The sequence below is a fragment of the Hibiscus syriacus genome, unplaced genomic scaffold (genome assembly GCF_006381635.1).
Source record: "Hibiscus syriacus cultivar Baekdansim isolate YM2019G1 unplaced genomic scaffold, ASM638163v2 tig00004797_pilon, whole genome shotgun sequence".
Classification (NCBI taxonomy): Eukaryota; Viridiplantae; Streptophyta; class Magnoliopsida; order Malvales; family Malvaceae; genus Hibiscus; species Hibiscus syriacus.
This window is the reverse complement of record NW_024062032.1, coordinates 1,430,160-1,453,155: the sequence shown is the minus strand read 5'-3', so window position 1 is coordinate 1,453,155 and position 22,996 is coordinate 1,430,160.

Below are 22,996 nucleotides of genomic sequence, written 5' to 3'. Positions count from 1 at the left end.
TTCGGGGTCTAGAGGATTTAGTCCGAATGTACCTTTGATTGTTTTTATGTCTCTTACAAGATAAAACATTTTTGTCGAAATAATGATTATTTATAATAATGGGCACTTTTCTGGATCAATGCCTAGAACATTTCATGCATTTTTTTCATTTTGCGTTGTGCATCTACATTTCATTTTTAAGCATTTTCATAAACATGAAATTTCTTCATGGAGGATTCGATGAAGTGGTTTTAACCACTTGACACCACATGGAAGCAAGATTGTAACATCAAAAGAAAAAAACTAAAAATAATACAGTGGGAGCCTGATCAGCTGATTGTAGGACAAAGCCTGCCAGGATGATCTAAGAAAAGAATCCCCATATCCTAAGGGCTACGATGTTGAAGCTGTTAGCTGTTACCACATAAGAAGCCCCAAACATTCCTCTGAAAACTGTAAGGCGCTTACCGAAGAAGGGGTCATGGCATATACCATTTGCACTTAAAGGATTGTTTTGTTTGAACACGTCTTTGATCTTTCATGTTTGCTTAATCTTTTAAATGATTGAATTTATGCTGCTTTCTAAGGTGGAGCAATTGAACAAATTTTAATCTTTACTTCTTCGAATATTAAATGAATTAATGATTCTTTTAATTCTTCAAGAATTATAGATTTTTGACATATGGAAAGATTAGACCTTTCTTACCCTGTCTCAAACCCCAGAATAAAATACCTTGATTCTTTGCCCAAAATAACTCGTGGTCATTACCAAAAGACGAAATTTTGACACTACCTCCTTTTGAAATTCTTGAACATTGCCTTTATCTTTTTGATACACTCATACCTTTCTTTGAGTCAATAAGATCACACCACTATCTTTTATAGACTCAAAAATAACCTTTCTTACCATTAAAACCCAAGGCATTGAGTTGTTCATTTTAACATGAGCATTCTTCTAAAGAACCAACTTGGGGCATCTCGCGGGGAGCCCGAACTTTGAGACATCTGGGAAAAAAGAAGAAGAATTCATTCGAAATAATTCTATCATACATTAATTACACTGTTTTCATGTGAATAGAATTAATCTCGAAAATTTATCCCCCTGGGGATACCTCTTCTGTGAAGATTAACATGTATGAAATGATGAACGGCTTTCTTTCTTTATCCCTTCACAACAAGAGAAAAAATATATCCCTTGTGTCCCCTTTTGAGCATGTAGTATTTTTCTTCTGATTCAACCCTAATCAAGGATCACCCTCCACACTGGGGGGCAAGGTGGAAGAAATATGCTCACATGAGCGAAGACATTGATTCAGATGAGATACCAAAAGGTGAACCAAATGCCAAGTGCAAAGATTCAATTAGAACAAAAAGGGCAAAAACAAAAAAGAAAAGAAGCAAAAAAGAAGAAAACAAAAATCAAAAAGAAAAAGGGACAAAAAAGCACATGCAAAGATTCCCTAAAGACAAATGGTACATCAAGCTTCAAACTATGAGATTGATCAAGCACAATCATTCCTGAATCACTGAATCACTTCACTCGAAAGTCATAGAGCATCAAGAGAGAGAAACATTTTGAGCAAGATTGAAGGCATCAGAATGAATTGATCCTTGGTTCAACACCCTGAAACACTTGTTTGGGCCTATTTATCCTTTTCTTTCATAACCATGAACCCTGGCATACATTACGTGCCTTAAAAGTCCCTTCTAATCATACATGGATTTCTAAACAAAAGAGAATATCTTCAGATTTCATCCCGCCCATCAGGGTTAATCTTTGTTTGCAAAAAACAATGTAATTAATGCATGGTAGAGAAAAATAACAAAGGGGGGTTCAAGACGTAAATCCTGAATAACGTCTTGAAACCAAAGGAGGATTCGAGTTGAAAACCTGAAAAGGCAGCTCGAATATAAAATTTGTGCAACTGAGGTGATCACACAAATTCCTTGATAAGGCATCGCACAATCCAAATATGACTATGAAAGCTGGGAGTCGGAGAACACTTCCAGTAGAGGAGCATGCAAGCTACCCCATCAAACCTTTGAGCATCAAATGCCAAACCTTTGAGCATCAAATGCCAAACCTTTGACCAAACACAATAACCTGAGACCTTTTTATCCTTTCCTTACTTAACCATTTCCAAAAGATAGCTTTGATCTTGGCACGTGTCAAATAGATATAATTTATTGAAGGATTAACATTGTAATTAAACATTTGATATCCAATGAACTCTAGTTTTATGATTCGTCTCAATTGTAAAACCGTGAAAGAGACAATATTTTCAAAACTTTTGATTAAACATTTTTCGAAACTCTTTATTGATATTTTCAGAACTTTGAAAATAAAAGAGAAAGAAAAACATTTTTTTCAAACAAGACAGTCTCTCTAGAGTGGATCTTGGTAAATGACATGTGACTCTTAGACACAAAACTCATGCTCAGAATCAATGCTGAAGCAAGAAATGAGGAACATTTGGGGCATCTTTGGAGATTTAACATCAAATATTGGGGTATTTTTGGATATTGGGGCATCATTTGGGGATTCAACATCCTAATACAAATTATCAGACCTTTTTCAGGAGATAAAATATAACCAATTCATGTTACATGCATCTTATGCATACATTTTAGAGCATCATATTTATTATTTTCCACATACATAATTTTTTGCAGATTTTAGAGTCAAGTTTCAACTTCAAGACGAAGGATACTCGATTCAAAAGCACCTTTAAAGATTCATATTGGTTGCTTAACTCAGCAGCAAGAAGCTACACTTCGACCAACTCGACAGATTAAAAGTTTCTCTCGAAACAAGACAATTTGCTCGAGAGTGGATTTCAACTTCACGACGAAGGATATCTAGCTCGAAGCCAAACTTCACAATAAAGGGGTCTACACGGTTTTAACTTCACGGCGAAGGGAATTGTGTCCACCCGCAACATACAATACTTGGATTTCAACTTCACGATGAAGGATATTCAAGTCAAGGATCAACCTCACCACGATTTCAACTCCACGACGAAGGATATCGTGCCACTCGAGACAACACAAGTTCAACTTCACAACGAATGGACGATTGGTTGTCAACAAACAACTTCCCAAATTCAGAGCCAATTTCAACTTCACAGCGAAGGATATTGGACTCCAGATAACACAAGTTCAACTTCACGACGAAGGGACCGCTGGTTGTCAACAAACAACTTCTTAATTTCAGAGCCAATTTCAACTTCACAACGAATGATATTGGACTCCAGACAACGCAAGTTTAACTTCACGACGAAGGGACCGTTGGTTGTCAAAAAACAATTTCCCAATTTTAGAGCCAATTTCAACTTCACAACGAAATATATTGGACTCCAGATAACGCAAGTTCAATTTCACGACAAAGGGACCGCTGGTTGTCAACAAATAATTTCCCAATTTCGGAGCCAATTTCAACTTCACAGGGAAGGATATTGTACTCCAGACAACGCAAGTTCAACTTCACGACGAAGGGACCGCTGGTTGTCAACAAACAACTTCTCAATTTCAGAGCCAATTTCAACTTCACAACGAAGGATATTGGACTCCAGACAACGCAAGTTCAACTTCACGACGAAGGGACCGCTGGTTGTCAACAAACAACTTCCCAATTTCAGAGCCAATTTCAATTTCACAACGAAGGATATTGGGCTCCAGACAACGCAAGTTCAACTTCACGACGAAGGGACCGCTGGTTGTCAACAAACAACTTCCCAATTTCATAGCCAATTTCAACTTCACAGCGAAGGATATTGGACTCGAGACAATGCAAGTTCAACTTCGCGACGAAGGGACCGCTGGTTGTCAACTAACAATTTCCCAATTTCAGAGCCAATTTCAACTTCACAGCGAAAGATATTGGACTCCAGACAACGCAAGTTCAACTTCACGACGAAGGGACCGCTGGTTGTCAACAAACAATTTCCCAATGTCAGAGCCAATTTCAACTTCACTGTGAAGGATATTGGACTCCAGACAACGCATGTTCAACTTCACGACGAAGGGACCGCTGGTTGTCAACAAACAATTTCTCAATTTCAGAGCCAATTTCAACTTCACAATGAAGGATATTGGACTTCGGAAAACGCAAGTTTAACTTCACGACGAAGGGACCGCTGGTTGTCAACAAACAACTTCCCAATTTCAGAGCCAATTTCAACTTCACAATGAAGGATATTGGACTCGAGACAACGCAAGTTCAACTTCATGACGAAGGGACCGCTGGTTGTCAACAAACAATTTCCCAATTTCGGAGCCAATTTCAACTTCACAACAAAGGATATTGGACTCGAGACAACACAAGTTCAACTTCATAACGAAGGGACGGCTGGTTGTCAACAAACAATTTCTCGATTCCAGAGCCAATTTCAACTTCACGACGGAGGATATTGGACTCGGAACAATGCTACTTACTTGGATTTCAACTTCACGACGAAGGATATCCAATTCCAGGCTCAACTTCACGACGAAGGGGCCACCCGCGGTTTCAACTTCACGAAGAAGAGAATTGTGCACACAAGCATCATCCATCTTTAGATTGGATTTCAACTTCACGACGAAGGATATCCAACTCAAAGAAGGATTATCTGTCAATAAAGACCTTCGAGTTCGACTACACTCAGCTCCAAGACACATCATTTACAGCATAACTCAAGGCTAGAAGGGTTATCTGCCATCAAAATTGTCGAGTTCGATTCCATTCAGCTCGATGACACATCAATCGTACTATTTTCTGGTTGCAGTTGAGGTTTTCAAGTCGAGAAGAGGACCTGGGTTAGCCGCGCCTGTGTGACAAGCAACCATTTTCAAGCAGCATAGCTTAAGTCAAGAAAAAGCTATCTGTCAATGAAGATTTTTGAGTTCGATTCCGATCCAAGGTCTTTAAACCGAGAAGAAGACCGAAGGGCAACGGGAAGCCACATGCTGATTCAAATTCCGAACTACGGCTTCAATTTCATATCATTTCAAGATGAACTCGACTTCACGATGGAGGAGTCATCCGTAACTCAATTCGACAGGGAGATATTGAAACATCAGAGTCAATTTTCAACTTCACTGAACGAAAAGTGTGTCTTTTAATCTTTGCCCTATCCCCGTTACACGACTATGGGCAAAGAGGGGCAGTTGTCAACACACTTTTTCGTCCTACTAGGATTCAAACTCCTAAAAATAGGATAGAATTTTGCTAGGATTCAAACTCCTAAAAATAGGATAGAGTTCTACTATTATTTAAACTCCTAAAGATAGGATCCACAAGCATTATAAATAGTCATTGTAACTCACAATTGTAACACATTCGGAGGAGGATATACGAAATACCAAGCAAAAAATTACAAGCAAATCGTAGCCATTTTTCGAAGCATTTATATTTTGAAAGGTAAAGTTCATACCTTCGCATGTTATTTTTCCTTACCTTTGCTGTGTTTTGATTTCGAAAGAAAACTGAGAGAAGTGTTTTTGGTAGATGAACGGGGGCGTTTTCGAGATCTATTTTTGTAGATCTAGTCCCCGAGGCTTGTGTTTTTGAAAAACTATTCGGATTTTTATAAACGGGCCGCGTGGATCCGCTTGTTTTATCATTTTTTCTTCGATTGGCTTTTAATTTTGACCTCTAATTCATTTTTTATTTTAATTTAACCCTTATTATTTATATATATATATATATATGTATATATTTAATTATATTTTATTTATTTATTTATTATAATTTTTTTTCATTTTTCTTTGCGTTATATTATATTATTTTACTATTATTATATATATATATATATATATATATATATATATTATTATTTTTTTATCTATGTTTACTTATTTACTATGTTTTTTTACTATATTTTCCTAACGTTATATATATATATTCTTACTTTATTTTATTTTATATTTCTATGATTACTATTTTTTAGTTAATATTATATGTATATTTATTTTTCATTTATTTATTATTATTATTGCTATTTAGTATTTTATTATATTATACATACATTTTTATATTTTTATATATTTTTTTTATTATTTTATTTATACTATTTATTTATTTTCATTATATTTTTAGTTTCTTTGCTCTTATTATTATTTTTCTTTTTAAAAAAAACACTTTACCTTTTTTATTCTTTTTGTATATATATTTTATCTTCATTTATTTTATTTTATTCAATTTCATTTTTTTTCATCCAACTATTTTATGTTTATTATTTTTGGTTTCATTTATTTCCTTGGTTTACTCTTTAGTTTTGTTACTTTCTTTTATTATTATTATTTTCTTTTAAAATCTTAATTTTAAGGGTATTTCCGTTAACTCATTAAGGGTAAGTAATTCGGATCAAATTTTACCTTTTAATTTAACTTGCAATTTTCTTAATCAAAGACAACTGGAAATTACGTAGTACCGAAAGGACGGTTCAAGGGTGCTAATCCTTTCTTGACTGTAACCGACTCCCGAACCCGACACATCTTTGGAAAGACGCAGATCAGGTAAGAAATAGGGAATTCGATCAACCCATTTTTTTAAAATAAATGATCGGTGGTGACTCCAATCCACATTTTTCAAGTCGAAGCCCAATTTCGGGGCCCAACCGAAAGACGGTTGCGACACCTATCGTTTATCACCAACTAGTCCGCATTTTCTATTACAATGCATTTTGTGTCCAAAACGAGTCTCGTACCGAAACTATAGGAATTCAATCCTATCTTCTAGGTCAATTTGCTTTTATTGACTCTGACATTATCGCTAACACCTTTGGACTAAATAACGTAGGTTTAGATAATGAAAAAGAGATTGTGGTAACACCTTATAAAGCTAAGGCTAGTGCAAGTACCTTACGTACCTTTCACGAGTGTTTTCTTCACTTGTTCATCTCTTGGTGGTTTAGACCATTCGAAGGTAGATTTTCTACGATTAGAGTACTATATATTTGGTGGATACATTGTATCCAAAATAAAAAGAAAATAAATTTGCCACAAATCATTTTTGGTGAACTAGTAGAAACCGTGAACAATGTACCGTCTAAATATGTCGAAACTTTAGTTTACGATTGCCTCATTAGTAATCTGTTTATCAAAACCAATCTTATGGTCATGCTTGATGTTCCATCCTTCTCAAGAACACAATAAATTTCACATCCTTGAAGAAATCGGGATGGTCCGAGGACAAGGATCATTGGGTTTGATCCTCCGAGAAAACACTGGGAGCTAGCTCTTCACAAGCTCCACAACAACCGACAGTAGACGATGATCTAGAGTTTGAACAACTAATACGCGACATTGATGATCACGTACCCGAGGACGAGCTGGCATAGCAAGAGAGTCAGATGCTTCCATACTTTCGATCGTTTATGGAGAATCTTAACTTAAGGTTTGCATCCATCGAGTCCCATTTAACTTCTAACACCGAAGTGATGAATCATCGATTCGATGCTATGGACGAAAGGGTTGATGCACTTACACGTGATATGGCCAATATATGGGCATATTTACCACCTCCTGCTCTACCGATGGACGATTAAACATTGTCTTGCTTTGTTTTCTTAGGTTGAATTGAACTTAATTGTTAAAATATTTTGGATGTTTTTAATTGATTTGTTTTGGATGTTTGAACTTAAGTGTTTATTTATATATACTTGGTTTTGATAGTTTGAATTTGGTTTGATCAGTTTATATTGTTTTTATTAATTTTTGCATCATTAGTTAAATTTGACCAATTTACAATTTCACATTGATTATGAATATTATTTATGAACTAATGGGTAATCTTTCTCTTGATTGTGATCTTAGCAGCTTAAGCTTTTTCTAAATATCAATTCGCTAAATTATCAAAATCTTGTTTAAAAACGTTTTATAGAGTCTTTTTATTTAACAAAAAGGGGGAGAATAAAGTAATGGGAAGTAATTTTCATAATTTTCAAAATTGATTTCAAATATGATTTTCAAAGAAAATCTTAAAATTAGTTAAATGTTTTGTTATATCAAAAAGTTGGAGATTCTTGAAAACATTTTGATGTTTCGATATAACAAATTAAGTGTTATTGAATTTTAAGATTTTATTCAACTTTGAATTAGATATTCGAGTAAATTATTTGAAATATCAAAATATTACTCCAAGTTTTTCAAAGGTCAATTTTAATCCTTACTAAAGTGTAAAATTGTGTATGGGTCTTAAAATATTTTTGAAACAATTTTTACAAAGTATTTCGAACCTTAATCGAGCCAAAAATGATTTTTACATAGGGATGTACCGATACAATATTTAATGTATCGATACACACCAAACATCGAATGCATTTTATGTACCGATACATAGCTAATGCATCAATACACTCCTGGCTCTATAGAAATATCGAATGTAATTAATATACCGATAAACATGGTGTGTACCGATAAACATGGTGTGTACCGATACACTCCGTCTTATAACGGTTGAAATATATGAATTTTACATGCAGTGTACCGATGCACCCTTGAGAGTGTATCGATACATCTACGCTCCCAACAGATTTTTAAATGATAATTACACCATAACGGCTCTGTTGACTTTGCAAATGATCCCCAACGTTCAGAATCAATTGAAGGTATATTTTCAAAAACAAGAAATAAGAATTGAGAGAGAACCAAAGAGAAAGCCTTGAACTTATCGTTTGAGCATTTTTCAAGCCTATTTTCATTCAATATTCATTTTTCTTTCACGAACACCATTTGTGCTCAATTGTATTCATTCTTGAGTGTTCTTTCTTTGTTCTAGAATTCTGCAAACATCTTGCCTTGTGATGTTTTCTGTAAGTTTGCGAAATTTGTAATTTTCTCTTTGGGAGAGAGTGTTCTCAAGAATTTAGGGTATAATTCTTGAGGGAGTTGTAAGGTTACTCTTTGTCATCAAAAGAAAGACAAATTAGTGAATTTATAGAAAATCCTTAGTGTGTATAGCTAAGGTAGTGGACATAGAATTTGGTTGAGAAAGTCGAACCACTCTAAATCGCTGTGCAAATATTTTCCATTTTCTGTAAAAGCTTCCACCGAAATTTTTATTGCCAATTCACCCCCTCTTGGTCGATTCGTCGATCGATTAACTCAACATTGATCATGACAACCAAAAGTTATTGTGTTTCAAAATGAGTTTGAAAGTGTATAAGTGAAACTATGCACATTGACAACCACTCTTCATAAGCTTGGATTAATTGCCTATTTGCTCTTAATAGGACCTTTGGATATGAAAGGCATGCCTAAGAAAGAGTGCTCTAAGTGTTTTTTATAAATGTAAGTAATATCAGGATTATACGGGGTAAGGTTGGTGCGTCGAGCTTTACTCCGAGAACAATACAGGGTAAGGTTGGTTCGTTGAGCTTTGCTCCGAAAGTCGTGGGTTTTGGACCTGAGTGATTCTGCAAACAAAATGAGAGTTGTATGGAGTCTGTTTATCCAATGAGTGACTTGTGTTTTGAACAAAAGGTTGTTGATCTTTAAATGAAGTATTGTTTGCATTATATGTGAATTGTTGAATATATGATGATGCACAAGAATGTTTATAATCTAAAGTTTGTGTGCATTTATGATGCATTAAGTCAACATCGAATCATGACATTGTGTTATGACCATTAAGGTAAAAACAAGTAGGTTTCATGGCATTTAGGTATGCTTTCTTTAGCCTTGGCATGTACATCATATTTGAATGTTTAGTCATTCACTGGGCTTTGTAGCTCACGCTCGTTGTTTAATATTTTTTAGATCTTTACTTGTCATTTCGAGAGCTTGAGTGTAATACCCCAAAAATTTAGATAATGACCAAAATGTAAATTTTGAAAGTTTGATGGTCAAAGTACAAAATTGGGAAAAGCTAAAGGAATTAAGTGTTAATTTTCCCAAAAATAATTTTATTCCATAAATGGATTTATTTAGTGACCAAATTATAAATTTGGTAACGTTTGGTGACCAAAATATAAACTTTGAAAAGTTTAGGGACCAAAATGTAATTTTGGAAAATTACAAATATGTCACAAAAATAACAAAATAAAAATATTATATTCACATTTTTAAAATGTTGGAAAATAATATTTAATGGTTTAATTCCATGTTTAATTTGGACCGTTGGATTATGGTGACTGAATTGTAATTTTTGGAAATTGCAAAGGCAAAACGGTAAAGTGCAAAACTATTTTGTTCATCTTTGACTATTGAAAGATGATAAGGCTGATATTTCTCTAATTTGGATGATGATAAGGATAAGTATTTAGGTTTTATGGTAATTATGAAGTTTCATTAAGGGTATATTGGTATTTTCCAAGTTATTGAATTAAATATATTTTAAAGGATGATAAGCATGATATCAATCAAAAATATTATGCCAAGATGTTCATCTTCTCCATCAAAGGGCGTGAGATAGCTTCCAAGGTAAGAAAATATTTGTTTTTCATTTTTGAGCTAATTCCTTTGGAATTGGAGTTATGCCGTGAAATAAGAAAGTGATCTATGCGAAAAATGCTATCATTTGGTACCAATATTTCTTTCTAATCTTGTTGGATTTCAAATATCCCAAATCTAAGGGTTTATGTTCATGATAGGGTTCATGAAATTGATGATGAATCTTGATGTTTTTGAAGTTGTAGATTCATTTTCAAGCTTGATTTATGGTTATAACATGTTCAATCTTCCTATAAATAATTCTTTAAAATTCGGTCAAAATAAGAAATTGTAGAACTTTGTGTTCTGATGAGAGTTGATTAGATATTTGTTTTTAAAGATATTATAAGGTTGATTGAAAGTTGATTTCAAGCTTGAATAGAATCAAAATCGAGCAAAATCACGAAAAACCTAGTTTTGGAATTTTAAACCATTAGGCCTTTGGTCTTAAAGGATGAGAAAAATTAAGGAAAAATATATAAGGTCTGGAAATGATGTAGAAAGTATTCTACAAGCCTTTTAAAAATTTAGGGACCATTTTGTAATTTTTTAAAAGTTGGGGGACTATTTTGGCAAATTTAGAAAAGTTGTGAATGGTTGTATAATTGTTTAATAGTTGATGTACTACACTGGAAAATGTTGTTTTGCAATTGAAATCAGTGTTAGATGTGAATTATGACTATTTTGGAAGTTTAAAAAGACTTGTGATTTAAGTACAACATTTGCATAGTTGGGGTACTTAAATGTAATTATGCTTTTGTAAAAGAATTTGAATGGTAATAATTTCAATGCTGGAATTATTGGTATTAAGAATCTAAGTGATAAAATGGTGAAGGATCATATTGTGTAAATTGTAAAAGTTAGTTCTAATGTTAAAATGAATTAATAAGTATTAAAGTATTTGGTGGTAAATAGTTTCAAGTATGATTATGGAATTTATTTTGGAAACGAATTTATGTTAGTACAATACTAACATATATATATATATATATGAATCTATATTTTGTATAGATCGTGATTTACTCGGTGTTCAAAGTAAGTCAAGTATAAAAAGGGTTTATTGTGGAATATAGTGAGGCATAAATTTTGAAAGATATAAAGTGTCAAGGTGAGTGCAATACATGCATGACATTATACATGGATGTTTTATACATCATCAGGAAGACTTGTGATAAGTCGACCTTGTTTATATCAGCGTGATATTATGTCATATTTTTATAAATTGACATGGCATTGATATGTCATAGTGTGAAATTATAATGCATTGATCATGAATAATGTGATAATTTACAATGAATATTATTTCAGGTATGAATTGCCCAATGTTAAATGATATTGATATACTTTTCCATGGATGGATCAAATAAAAATAAACTACATACCCAAGTAGGTTATTGAGGATCAGTGGTATTAATGGCATGCCATAGAGTCTAGCAGTTGCATATTAGGTAGCACTAGAGTGTCTAGAGAAGGCACATAGTGCAAGCCTCAAACTATCTAGTGAAGACTCGGTACAAAACACTATGGTGTACAAGGTGGGTAAAACCCGACCTCAGCACTACGGTGCTTTATTAGGTGAGCAAAGCTCGACCTTATCACTTCGGTGCAATATTTGACTCCTATATTGGGTTCCTCATACTGTTATACTTTGGGTTATGGTTTATTGGTTAATAAATGATAAACATGAAAATAAGCTTACGAGCTTATGAAATAATGGCAAGTATATTGGTAAAATAAGCTTACGAGCTTATGGAGTAAATGGTAAATATATTGGTAAAATAAGCTAACGAGCTTATGGAATAATGGAAAGTATATTGGTAAAATAAGCTTACGAGCTTATGGAGTAAATGGTAAGTATATTGGTAAAATAAGCTTACGAGCTTATGGAGTAAATGGTAAGTATATTAGTAATATAAGCTTACGAGCTTATAGAGTAAATGGTAAGTATATTGGTAAAATAAGCTTACGAGCTGATGGAGTAAATGGTAAGTATATTGGTAAAATAAGATTATGAGCTTATGGAATAAATGGTAAGTATATTGATAGAATAAGCTTGCGAGCTTATAGGATAAATGATACGAAATTTTATATCATTTTTTATCATTGTAAAATATTGGATATGTTTGTAACATGATTTTATGGCATTTTGAAATTGACATTGAAATTCATGCATGAATTGTATTACACTGTTTATTGTTTTAATTGCCTCACTAAGTATATACTTAGCGTGTGATGATTTTCACACGTAGGTAAAAAGCCAGTAGTGGAATAAAGAGTTCAAAGTGGCATCAAGCATCGGGGAGTATATTTCAATATCAGTAAGACATCCTATGATGTAATGTTGACTTTGTTAGTGACACGTACTTATTAATTGTTTATTTGTTTTGTTGAACAAATTTGGAATCAAAATGAAAATTTTATAGTGAATAAAGGTTAAGTTTTTATGAGTTTTATATATATTTTGCTGAAATTACTGTAGCAATTACCGTAGTAGTGAACAATACCAATGCTTAAAAATTTCCAGAATGCTACAGGGGTATCGATACCCTGCTACAGGTACCGATACCATCATTGTTCACTGTTCACGGTATTATTCATAAAAAATCTTTTGAATTAAATTTGTTATAACGAAATATAATTCATATGATATGATATTTTTATAATATCAGTTACCATTTTAAGAAAATAAATTTAAATCAATTTTGAATTGGAAAATGGTTTTAGAAATTCGGGTGAAATCTATAATCTGTATAGGTATAATTGTACAGGTTATGGGTGTTATAATTTATTAGCATCAGAGCTACAGGTTTAGCCAATTCTAGGACTAAACCGAGTTTGTTTTGAGTTAAAAAGTGTATACATGCCACTATGATGTCAAAAGTTACTGATAGTTGTATATATATTGTGATGATGCTTATTGAGAGTAAAGTTACTCTTTAATAATGTATGATGATTCTGACTATGTTCAGATGTTGGAATTAAAGACAAAGGTAAGAAAGTCGAAAATGTTGAAAAGAATGTGGAAATTGAAATCGACAAAAAGGGACCCAACACGACTTATGTAAAACACTTTAGAAGTGGATGTTGTAAGGGAGTTTTCTCCATTTTATGGAAGAAATGGCCCAGTTTTTAATGAAGTTTCTGAATGGGAAGAATCAATTACAAAGTTTGAACAGCTTACAATAAAAGTTGAATCGGATGAGGTTCCAGAGGAGATTTCTGAATCTATTGATGATTATGAAGTTCTCCAGGTAAGCTTAAATAATTGAGAAATATTTAAGCTAAGCATTAAATTTGTTTAAATCATTATTGATTCGAGTAAGAGAAAATAAAAGAGCGGTAATGAGTTATTCGTTAAAAGTTTACAGAAAATTGAGTTAATGGTGAATCAAATGGTTATGAGTTAGATTGAGAATAGATATCAAATCCATAAAACTAGATAGAGTTACCTTGTGAAGGTAAATATACGAAAATGGATTGTCTAACATTCCATGCTATAATGAATTATTGTTTAGATTGAGATGGATTATCAAGAACTTGAAAAGTGTCAGGTTCGTAGTTAGAGAAAAAAATAGTAAATTTGCTTGATAGTGTGATTTTAGCATTAACTTCTATGAAGTTATTGCTATAAATTTATCAAGTTTTCTTATTGAACGATGTGAACATTGAGACTTTCATTTGAGATTGAAAATGTTTCAACTGTTCGAAAATATTATCTTTGGATATGGAAAAGTTATACAGATTTCCTTAAGAATGAATTAAGGGATTCTAAAGTGGAGATATTCAATTCTACTTGATATCAAGTGATATTATAATGGAAGACCTATGGGTCATGATATAAGTTTTAGATGGACAAATAGTAAATGTTCGATAAAGATTCAGGAGCTTATGTTCCTGATGAATCCGATAGGATTATCATTAACGAGTTTTAGATCATTTTGATCATGAGTTGGTTGTCTCTGCATTAAGGTTAGGTTAATGGTCACAAGAAGCGATTAATTTAGAAAAATGCAGAGAAATTAAAAATTTTAATGATTGATAAAAAGTGAGACCATCAATAAGTGATATCAGCAATGGTTATGATTAAGATGATGTAAATAGAATGCATAGCTTTTCTAGCTAAGGGGATAGATACTTAAGTATCTGAAGTAAGATCATATGATATTTACATAACTCGGGAATTTTTATATGTCGTTTTAGATTTATGATTTGGGTTACCTCCAGATTGAGAGGTGGAATTCAATATTAATGGTTATCAAGGCATTAATACTGTATCTATGGGTTCATATCGAATGGTTGCAATTGAGTTAAGAGAATAAAGAACAAATTGCAAGAACTGCTAGATTGAGGATATATTAGACCGAATATTTTACCTTGGGGTGAACCGGTGTTGTTTATGAAAAAAAGGGATCTATGCGATTATGCATAGATTATTGATAGTTAAACAAAGTAACTATCAAGAACAAATATCTTATTTTGAAGATTGATAACTTGTTAGATCAGCTTAAAGGGAGCATCAATTTTCTCTAAAATCAATCTTCGAATGGGATATCATCATTTAAATATTAAAGAGGAAGATGTTCCAAAGATAATTTTCAGAAAACGGTATGAACACTACAAGTTCGTAGTAATGTCGTTTGGTTTGACCAATGCTCAGGCAGCATTCATGGATTTGATGAATTGGGTATTTCAATTTTACTTGGATTAATTTGAGGTGGTCTGTATTGATGACATTCTGGTATACTTGAATACAAAGATAGAGCATGATGTTTATCTTCGTATTGTGCTCGAGATACTTAAGGATAAAAAGTTATATGTCAAACTATCAAAGTGTAAGTTTTGGCTGTCAAAAGTTGTTTTTCTTGGTCATGTTGTCTCGGTAGATGGCATAAGAGCAAAAAAATAGAAAAAGAAAAGAAAAAAAGAAAAAGAATAAAATAGAAAGAAAAAAATAGAAAGAATAAAAAGACAAAGAAAAAGAAGAAGAAGAAAAATAAAAAGGAAAAAAAAAATGAGAGATGCTTAAAAAATATTTCACTTATGAAAAATGCGAGACTAAAAACTTTGAAAACAAGTCTGATGGGTGTCTATTTTATCGAGGAAGAATTTGTATTCCTCATGATGATGAGTTGAAGAAATATATTCTTTCTCAGGCACATTATAGTCCACTGACTATGCATCCAGGTGGAAACAAAATGTATCAGGATGTAAAGAGTTATTTTGGTAACCAAGTATAAAAAGAAACATTACTGAGTTTGTTGCTATATATCTGACGTGTCAACGAGTGAAAGTTGAACATCAAGTGTCTTCGAGATTATTACAACCAATTTCTATTCCAAAATGGAAGTGGGAGAGAGTTACTATGGATTTCGTTACAGGGCTACCATTGACATCAAATAAAAAGGATTCTATTTGGGTGATAGTGACAGTTAACTAAATCGACATATTTCACTCCGATGTGAATGGATTATGCATTGGATAAATAGGCAGAGTTGTATATCAAGGAGATAGTTTGATTACAAGGAGTATCAATATCTATTATATCTGATAGGGATCCAAAGTTCACTTTAAGATTTTGAAAATATTTGCATAAAGTTTTGGGTACTTGATTGAATTTTAGAACGATCTTTTATCCATAGATGAATGGTAAGTCAAAAACGACTATTCAGATATTAGAAGATATGCTGAGTGCATGTGTGATTGATTCAAAGGAATCATGGGAAAAGAAAAGTATTTTCTTTTAGTAGAATTTTCCTACAATAACAGTTATTAATTGAGTAATAAGAGGGCTCAGTATGAAACTTTATATGGAAGAAAATGTCGAACACCATTAAATTGGTTCGAGTTAAAAGATCGGAATCTTGTTGGCCCAGATTTATTGAAAGAGATTGAGGATAAAGTAAAGATAATTCAAGATAATCTTAAGAATGCATTTGATCGGCAAAAGTCTTATGCAGACTTGAAACGAAAAGAAAAATTAAGTCTAAGATTCATTAGACCTTATGAGATATTAAAAAGAGTTAGACTGATGGCTTAACAGTTAGCATTAACTCTAGAGGTAATTTTGATCCAGAGTTGAACAAAGTGCAAAATGTTTTTCATGTATTGATGCTTATAAAGTATCGATCATATCCTTCACATGTCATTACATCAAAGGAAATTAAGATCCGGCCAGATTTGATTTATAAAGAAGAACCAGTTCAGATCTTAGCTCGAGAAATCAAAAAATGGCGTAACAAGACGATTCCTCTATATCAAAGTACTTTGGAAAAATCAAAATGTTAAGGATGTTACTTGGGAAAGAGATGATGATATGAAGAAATAATATCTACACATTGCCATATCAGGTTGAAGATTTGGATTAAATAGTTTCAAAATCTAATGATTAGCATGACCATCACAAAATCCCCAAATAAAAGAGAAAAAAAATCAGAATTTAAGAAGTTGGCAAGACCAGAAGAGGTTTTTTCATAAGGCATAGGCATGGCTTATTCATCTTGAGCTATCGTAGAAGAAGTCTATAGTTAAGGCGTGGGCACATCTTACCATATAGTACAACCCTAAAATTTGGGTTACAAATTTACAATGAAAAGTGTAATCCTTATAAAATGGGAGTTAGGGTTTTCATAGAAAGTTTTAAAATTCGAGGATGAATTTTCTTAAGGAGGGGAGAATTGTAATACCCCAAAAATTTAGATAATGACCAAAATGCAAATTTTGAAAGTTTGATGATCAAAGTTGAAAATTGGGAAAAGTTAAAGGAATTAAGTGTTGATTTTCCCAAAAATAATATTATTCCATAAATGGATTTATTTAGTGACCAAATTATATATTTGGTAAAGTTTGGTGACTAAAGTATAAACTTTGAAAAGTTTAGGAACCAAAATGTAATTTTGGAAAAATTACAAATATGTCACGAAAATAAGAAAATAAAAATATTATTTTCACATTTTTACAATGTTGGAAAATAATATTTAATGGTTTAATTCCATGTTTAATTTGGACCATTGGATTACGGTGACTGAATTATAATTTTTGGAATTTGTAAGGGCAAAACGATAAAGTGGAAAAATATTTTGTTCATCTTTGACTATTGAAAGATGATAAGGCTGATATTTCTCTGATTTGGATGATGATAAGGATAAGTATTTAGGTTTTATGGTAATTATGAAGTTTCATTAAGGGTATATTGGTATTTTCCCAAGTTATTGAATTAAATATATTTTTAAAGGATGATAAGCATGATATCAATCAAAAATATCATGCCAAGATATTCATCTTCTCCAGCAAAGGACGTGAGATACCTTCCAAGGTAAGAAAATATTTGTTTTTCATTTTTGAGCTAATTCCTTTGGAATTGGAGTTATGTCGTGAACTAGGAAAGTGATCTATGCGAAAAACGCTATCATTTGTACCAATATTTCTTTTTAATCTTGATGGATTTCAAATATCCCAAATCTAAGGGTTTATGTTCATGATAGGGTTCTTGAAATTGATGATGAATCTTGATGTTTTTGAAGTTGTAGACTCATTTTCAAGCTTGATTTATGGTTATAACATGTTCAATCTTCCTATAAATAATTCTTTAAAATTCAGTCAAAAGAGGAAATTGTAGAACTTTGTGTTCTGATGAGAGTTGATTAGATATTTGATTTTAAAGATGTTATAAGGTTGATTGAAAGTTGATTTCAAGGTTGAATCAAATCAAAATCGAGCAAAATCATGAAAAACCTAGTTTTGGAATTTTAAACCATTAGGCCTTGGTCTTAAAGGATGAGAAAAATTATGGAAAATTATATAAGGTCTGGAAATGATGTAGGAAAGTATTCTACAAGCCTTGTAAAAATTTGGGGACCATTTTGTAATTTTTGAAAAGTTGGGGGACCAATTTGGCAACTTTGGAAAAGTTGTGAATGGTTGTATAATTGTTTAATAGTTGGTGTACTACACTGGAAAATGTTGTTTTGGAATTGAAATGAGTGTTAGATGTGAATTATGACTATTTTGGAAGTTTAAAAAGATTTGTGATTTAAGTACAATATTTGCATAGTTGGGGTACTTAAATGGAATTATGCTTTTGTAAAAGCATTTGAATGGTAATAATTTCAATGCTGGAATTATTGGTATTAAGAATCTAAGTGATAAAATAGTGAAGGACCATTTTGTGTAAATTGGAAAAGTTGGTTCCAACGTTAAAAGGAATTAATAAGTGTTAAAGTATTTGGTGGTAAATAGTTTCAAGTATGATTATGGAATTTATTTTGGAAATGTATTTATGTTAGTACAATACTAACATATATATAGATATGAATCTATATTTTTTATAGATCGTGATTTACTCGGTGTTCAAAGAAAGTCAAGTATAAAAAGGGTTTATTGTGAAACATAGTGAGGCATATATTTTGAAAGATATAAAGTGTCAAGGTGAGTGCAATACATGCATGACATTATACATGGATGTTTTATACATCATCAGGAAGACTTGTGATAAGTCGACCTTGTTTATATCAGCATGTTATTATGTCATATTTTTATAAATTGACATGACATTGATATGTCATAGTGTGAAATTATAATGCATTGATCATGAATAATGTGATAATTTACCATGAATATTATTTCGGGTGTGAACTGTCCAATGTTAAATGATATTGATATACTTTGCCATGGATGGATCAAATAAAAATAAACTACATACCCAAGTAGGTTATTGAGGATCAGTGGTATTAATGGCATGCCATAGAGTCTAGCAGCTGCATATTAGGTAGCACTAAAGTGTCTAGAGAAGGCACATAGTGCAAGTCTCAAACTGTCTAGTGAAGACACGGTACAAAACACTACGGTGTACAAGGTGGGTAAAACCCGACATCAGCACTACGGTGCATTATTAGGTGAGCAAAGCTCGACCTCATCATTTCGGTGCAATATTTGACTCTTATATCGGGTTATTCACACTGTTATACTTTGAGTTATGGTTTATTGGTTAATAAATGGTAAACATGAAAATAATGCTTACAAGCTTATGGAATAATGGCAAGTATATTGGTAAAATAAGCTTACGAGCTTATGGAATAATGGCAAGTATATTGGTAAAATAAGCTTACGAGCTTATCGAGTAAATGGTAAGTATATTGGTAAAATAAGCTTACGAGCTTATCGAGTAAATGGTAAGTATATTGGCAAAATAAGCTTACTAGCTTATGGAATAAATGGTAAGTATATTAGTAGAATAAGCTTATGAGCTTATAGGATAAATTATATGAAATTTTATAACATTTTTTATCATTGTAGAATATTGGATATGTTAGTAACATGATTTTATGGCATTTTGAAATTGACATTGAAATTCATGCATGAATTGTATTACATTGTTTATTGTTTTAATTGCCTCACTAAATATATACTTAGCGTGTGATGATTTTCACGTGTAGGTAAAAAGCTAGTAGTGGAATAAAGAGTTCAAAGTGACATCAAGCATCAGAGAGTATATTTCAATATCAGTAAAACATCCTATGATGTAATGTTGACTTTGTTAGTGGCACGTACTTATTAATGTTTTATTTGTTTTGTTGAACAAATTTGGAAACAAAATGGAAATTTTATAGTGAAGAAAGGTTAAGTTTTTATGAGTTTTATATATTTTTTGCTGAAATTACTGTAGCAATTATGTAGTAGTGAACAGTACCAACGCTTAAAAATTTCCAGAATGATACAGGGGTATCGATACCCTGCTACAGGTACTGATACCATCACTATTCACTGTTCACGATACTATTCATAAAAAATCTTTTGAATTAAATTTGTTATAACGAAACATAATTCATATGATATGATATTTTTATAATATCAGTTACCATTTTAAGAAAATAAATTTAAATCGATTTTGAATTGGAAAATGGTTTTAGAAATTCGGGTGACATTTATAATCTGTATAGGTATAATTGTACAGGTTATGGGTGTTACATTGAGGGGCAAGGCACTTGGTGGTGATCAAAGAAAGAGAGCTTTTGTAAAGTTATTTTGAATCTTGATTTTTATTGTGAGGAAATATGGGATCCTTAATTGAGCTTTAAGTGGATATGTTCTTGTGACACATGCTAGTGCATAAATAACCTATAATGACTTGTATTATGCTTTGATTCATGGATGAATAATAAAATGATGAGTGTTGATGTTAGATTATATGTTATGCAATATATTCAAGTATGCCTTGAGTGACCAAAAGATGGTTTATGCCCTTACCAAGTATTTAGACCATTTAGACAAGTGGCAATAAGTGAACATAACATGTTAGGCCTTTAGGACGCATGAAATGACCAATAATGCACGAAATGGTTAGGTGACTTATGTTTAAGTTGACTTTATATGCAATATTTTACTTTGGATGCTAAATACTTGTATGTTATGTTAAATGATGTTATGAAGCATGCCACATATGTATCATGATAAGTTCTAAGTTGTTCAAGTGTGTCCAAGCATGTTCATAGACCATAGGATTGATTGCATGGAAGTTTGGTGGTTTGTTCTTGCATGTTCATATGAAATGCATTTTCCAAAAAAAAAGATCGGTCCCTTTTGAGAAAGGATCGATCCTTTTGAAAAGGGATACATCCCTTTTGGAAGTTTAGTTACTATTGTGCAAAGGATCGATCCCTCGTGAAAAAGAATCAATACCTTCATTGTTTGCTCTATAAAAATAGGTAAAATTTCATTCATTAAAGACATAAAGTGTTCCTTAAGTCCTTGGATGGTCCCTAAACTTTAGATTGTATTCAGTTTGGTTCAAAAACTTGATTTTACAATTAAAGCTTTGTTTTAAGTTGGATTTTATTGAAATTTGTTATAGAACTCTATAATAACAATAATTTCATAATGGAACCTTAAATTTCATATTTTTGGTTTATTTTCATATTTTTAAAAGTTTACCATTTTGGTCTCTAGATTGATTATGTTCAATTAGGACCCTATATGGTGTCTGATTAACCTAAAAAATTTCATGTCACTAATTAGTAACTAATTTGGACTAATGGTAATCTCAATTCGGTATTTATTTGTTTGATTGTTAGGATGATGTGAAATGTTCGTTTTACCGATGTTTGAATTACAACATTGTTTGGTAATGTATTGACGCTTGTTAATTGCTAAACTATAATTAGTGCTATGCTACCACACGTTATTAATGTGCAATTTTAAATTGTATGCTTCTGTATAGTGCGTATGTTTAGGATTTTGTTTGTCCGACATGATCGAAACCTAATGTACGCTTAAGTATCCAAGTCTATCTTCTAGACCGAGTATGGGCATTACAAATTCTAGTATCTATAATTGGTATCAATACTCAAGGAGTATTGATACAGATTAGAGAAGAAGTATCGATACTTCACATAGAGGTATTAATATTGTAAGACTTTCTTAAAGTCTTGTAGCCAAATTTGATACTGGTACCAAGGGTGAGTATCGATACTGAAAAGTCAGTACTAATATTGAAGGGTTTAGTATCGATACCATCGTACTGATTTGGAAAAGAAGCCTAACTTTGAGTTAAAGACTCGAGAAAGGGTTTAAGGCCTCTGAAACCTCTCACTAAAGTTTACAAGTGAAAATATCGATTAAATAATGTGATAATAATAAGAACCTTATGAAGTAAGATTTTATAAGACTTATACCTTTATTTGATACTCGGGATAGTGGATATACCTTAAATAGATGGTTTAGTAGTAGACTAAGGGAAACATGAGACTCGGACTCTCATGATAGTGGATATACCTTGAATAGATGGCTTAGTAACATTGATGGCATAGTAGTATTGCTTCTCTAACTGCACTTATTAGCGTGTTTATTTTATGAATGCATGTAGTATGATAAAGGTATTGTGTGGCGCATGGCTTGCAAGCTCAATGTTGGGAATGTGTTTCCATTTTTAGGTTTTCAGGTTTCCTGAAGTGTAATGGGACATTGATATTATCGAATGAGTCTCAGTAGAGTACCTAAGTAAAATGATGATGACTTAGTGGGCATATAGAGGTCATGATTTGAAATGAGTCAATTTATAATATTTTATTTATTTATTTATTTATTTTATCGAGATTTTAAATTGGGGTCACGCTTTTTTAAATTGTTACAGTTTCATACCTTGTGTAAATATTTTAAAAATGTATATGGTTTTAACGAAAAATGATTAGTCACTTCGGTGATTTCGTGGCATTCGAATAGTGGGATTTGGGTGTTACAATGGTATTACATAACTTAACAATGACATCTCATCACTTCAAACGTGCCAAATCATATTTTTGTGATTGGGATAACAATACTTAACACCCGAATGATTGATTCTTTATAAATAGATAACGTTGATGATTGTTTTATCATTTTTTAAATTTCAATACTAAAAAAAGAAACTTAATAATACTTTAGTGACCATTTATATAATGTACTCTTATCTTTAAAAGACGAAACACTTTAAAAATATATTTTAATTTCTATCTTTTGGTATAATTATTTGTATCAGATCTATTGATTGATTAATATGGGTCGGATATTACATTGGTAAGGATAACATTCTCAATTCAATTTGCTACATTTATAAACGTCAGGATTCAAACATTTA